The following is a 4,599-nucleotide window of genomic DNA, read 5'->3' on the forward strand; positions in this document are numbered from 1 at the left end:
TCGGAGCCAAAATAGAACTTGGTTTGAAAATAGTAATTTTAGTCCAAAAAGGTATTTAGGAACAATGAATCAACTTTTTTGTTATGTTATGTTCATCATGCTGTTCATTTTTTTACTATGCTAAGCCTTACCGAGACGAAAAGAAGTTTTAAGGTTACCATTTTGGCCTAAATATAAATATATATATAAATATAAATATCGTCAATTTTAATTTGAAAAAGTATTTAGGTGAAACAACTTTTTAACGCCATGATTATCTTCAGCTTAATTTTTTTGTTCACTGTACTAAGTTTCGTCCAGCCCAAGTCAGTCAGTTGAACAAGAAACAAGTTACACAAATGCGGCGGTCATACATATGATTGAAATCGAGGCCAAAGATTGATATCGTGAACCGGCTGTTTGAGTGGTGACTCAACAAATCGAAAAGCATACGCTGATCGTCAATACGACGTCAGGGAAAACAGATGAAATCATTTGACGTTTAAATTTTTCATACCGTAAGACTTTAATTTCTTGGGGAAGAAAATAATTTTTAATACGCTTTACAAGAGGGGATGAGTGTTTTTGATGTCAGGGATTGCCAACACTTAAATATTATTTTATTTTTACGTTTACGAAAGAGAGGAGGAAACATCTGACGTCAGCGTACAAATTTTCGATTTGTGAGTTCTCTTCATGCGTGATTTAAATAAAATTAACAAGGTTAAAACCACATACCGTTACTATAGAAAAAAATTTAAGAAGGATATTTTTTCAGATATATTACAATGGCGCGTCACAATGCCATCGTTTTCAAATTATGTTGAAATTTTGCATGGATATTTCACCATGATGACATCAAAGTTCACTCTCCACAGGTTTTGTGATGATTGTGTGATCAAGGTCTGGTACTTTTTTAGTACTTTTCCCCTCTTGCTTGAAAAAGTGAAAGTGCGTTCTAATTCTATGTTAGTTGCAACAGATATCGAGAATATACTTCATTAAAACTAACAACCATTTTCTTTGGGATAAAATGTTCAGCGTGAGAAGATACACTATCCTTTTTTATTATATTTAACATCCATTATTTAATATGTTCGTCACAAGAAGAAAAACTTGAAGTCAATGAACGGCTTTTTAATATGGGTGGAAGCGTTAATTTTCTCTCATTTCTCTGTTTTGTAGTTTTTTCATTGCTTCGTTGTTGAGAACATTCAGTGTGATTTGATAGTTCTGAATTATCTGCGTGATAATCAAATGCGACGTAGTCTTTTGACGTCATTTTTATTTCGGGTAAAAATGATTCACCATAAATGCGATTTAATTTTTCTTTTTTGTCATCTTTTTCGATACATCCTTCTTCTAAAACATGTACTAATTTTTCTCTTTTTCTCTTTTTTCTGTTCTTCATTTTGTGTTTATTTTTCCTGTGGATGCAACATCTTTCAGAAGTTCTACATTCATCTTGCAAGCCTGAGGAGCTCAGTCTATCCTCGCGCAATGCAAACCTTTCAACATAATCTTCCTCGATTTTCTTTTTTTCCTTCTCAAGCATGCTTAAAAAATACGTTTCTTCCTTGAAGTACACAGAAAGCTTTCTTCGCAGACGATTCTCTTCAATGGTATTGGATGTTTTCACCTTGGACGAAAATTCGCTGGCAGGATAAAAAGTTCTCACGAGTTTTGTGGACTCATAAGAATGCATATTACTTTCGTTTTCATTCAATTTCAGTACACTGTCTTTTGCAAGTGACAGTTGAATCTAAATGCAAACACATTTGACTGTTGGAAAACAAACACGAAACAAAACATTTTTTGGGTTTTCATTTTTCGTATATATCTATTTTCAGTGTCATTACAAATGCCAAACAAGTTGCGTTTTAAAATGATTAAATACCTGAAAAAAATAATGTGATAATATAGTGTGACTTGAAGGCTTAAACAACATAGAAGCATATTTGTTTTTTATTGTCTTTTTATTTGATACTCATTCAATTAAGAATCCGTGCACCTTGCTCGAGCTTATTTTTTGTATCGTATTGCTATTTTAGATGTCTAAAAATAGAAAAGAGGGTCTTGGATCGAGGCTGGACCAAAATGCTGCAATATTAAAAATGGCGTCCTTAGGTTCAGCGTATTTACACTAGATTTGCATTCAAACCAAAAATATGTTCAGATCGAGTTCTTCTGAGACATCCTTATTCCCAATGTTGGCAATAAGCCGTTATTGTCTATTGACCATCACTATTAAATTCATCAACGAAAGCAAAATGCCCTGGGAACGAGGTTGCGATCCGTATTTTCTGCTATTCATTAAAAACCTACCCTTGGGTAAATAGTTGATACTGGAGACAAATAGTTCCATGCTTCTTATCATAGAGATATTATTAAAAGATATAATATCTCTATGTTCTTATAAAGTTAAAACTTTAAGCTGGTAATTTAAGAATTAGTCGTCAGTGTTACGCACCTCCCTGTCCCCTTGTCACCTAATTGACACTGGATTGTGGGTTGCGGAGCCTATCGCAGTGTTCCTGCGGGAAAAGCGTTGTAACGCACAACAAATGAATGGGCAGTAAAGTTTTTTTTAATTATCATTTGTAAGTTAGCAGTTAATAAGAACAAGACAAACTTTCAGTTTTTCCCGATTTTTTTGAAGAGATATCTAAAATGGCTGGACATTAAAGGGCTGGATAGCTTTGGTAATAATAGACATCGAATAGAAACTTTGTGATAAAAAGTGATAAAATTATTTCGAGAGTGACTAAAATTTGGTCTGAAAAAAAAATTGGTTCAAAAAATATTTAGTCTGAAGAAAATTTCGTCAGACATAAATTTGCAGAAAAGTATCCAAACATACCTAATCTTTCTCGTAAGCAGCACGTTGTAATTTCTTTGCCAATCAGGATGCGTTTTCCCATTGCATGCAGTAACTTTTCTTTTCTGTGTGCAAGTTTTGGCATCTAAATATAAATTTATATGCTTCGTAATTGGAATTTTTCCAGTTGAAATAAAATTATAGGATTTAATGCTAAAAAAAAATTAAAAAAGTTCTCACGAAACTAATGCGGACTGCGCTTGTCTCCAGAATTTGACAAATTTAAGTGGTTAGATGTTGGGGACAAAAATCGCCCTAGGAAGAAATTTAGTGAAAAATGTTTCACTTATCAGGCATTTTGGAAAAAAACACAGCAAACAGGAAACAGCACAACACTCATTGTGTCGATACATGATATTGTCCTTTCTGTTTAGACACGACGAAGCAAATGCAGAGTCTGCGAGTCCAACCTATTTACACCCTCGTTCCCAGGGATTTTTGCCGTTTTAATATGTATCCCTGGAAACGAGGATAACTTTTTTAAAGGTTTCGGTTAATCAGGATTTCGGTCTAAGCGATTAGAAAGAAACAAAGAAAAACAACAAATTTGTCCCATTTTTACTATATGAATTTAACATTTCTCCTGCAAAAAAAATAATAAATGCTGTCATGCCTCCTATAAATAATATGCCAGAATTTTAAAGTGACCCTCGCTCAATATACAGTTAAACTTGCATAAGACAGCCACTCTTAAAACTAAAAAAAAGTTTTCGTTTTTTAAAACACCTCTGCAAGACGGTCAACTTCACTCTCACGTAACTGGGACAAGTTTTTTTCCTTTTCTCTTCACCGCAACTAGTGAAATGCAAGAAACTATTTGAAATTATACAATCGTTGTGATCCCCAAGGTATGCAAACTGCAATGTAAGTGTAAATGCTTATTACGCATTTGTTTTGCTGTAGAAGAGTAGAGGAGTTTTGAAACCGCGAACTCGAACCACGATGATATGGTCGTCTTATACAGGTGTTATCTTTTAATTCTCTGATTCGTTGTTGACTTGAAAACCGCCTGGTGGCCTTGTTGTAGAGCGCTCGCTTCTAGTGGGGTAGGTATTGGGTTCAAATCCCGGCCGAGTCATGCCAGAGATTATAAAAGTGTGATCTATCCTTTCTGCTTAGCGCTCATCATGAGAATAGGATTAATATCTTAGGCGATTGTTATGCTTGCACGGCATTCGTAGCTTAAATGAGAGCTTTAAATCCGCTAGGACCCTCTTAGCAGGACACCTGTTGCTAGCAGTAACAATAGGAACTGAAGAGGAAATCCTTAGTAAATAATTTCAATAATAATAATAAAAGAAATCCTGGATATTCATAAAATTGAAACTGGTATATCAGAAAATTTTGTCAGTGCTGAATATACGTTCTTTTTATAAGAAAAAAGTTTGTAAGAAAACTAGGCCTAAAATAACAAAATCTTATGAAAATATTGAGAAAATCACGAGGCTCAAGTGTCGAAAGTTTTTTGGAAGTCAGTTCTATTTTTCAATCTGCTCTAACAGCACACCAGTTCTGTAACACGATACTACCTAGCTATACTTATTTTTACTTTAATTTTTATACTATATTTTCCTGTGAGTTTTCTCTATATAAAAATCTAGCAGAACTGAGCAGTACCAATCCTTTATAACCTGAATGGTGATGGAAAGAATTACCAGATTAAGAAAAACAAGGCATACCCAGTAAACACGGGATTTGGAAAATTTCTTCATTAAGTAGTCTCATACGTACGTCGTGCTTTG

The sequence above is a fragment of the Hydractinia symbiolongicarpus genome, chromosome 10 (genome assembly GCF_029227915.1).
Source record: "Hydractinia symbiolongicarpus strain clone_291-10 chromosome 10, HSymV2.1, whole genome shotgun sequence".
NCBI lineage: Eukaryota > Metazoa > Cnidaria > Hydrozoa > Anthoathecata > Hydractiniidae > Hydractinia > Hydractinia symbiolongicarpus.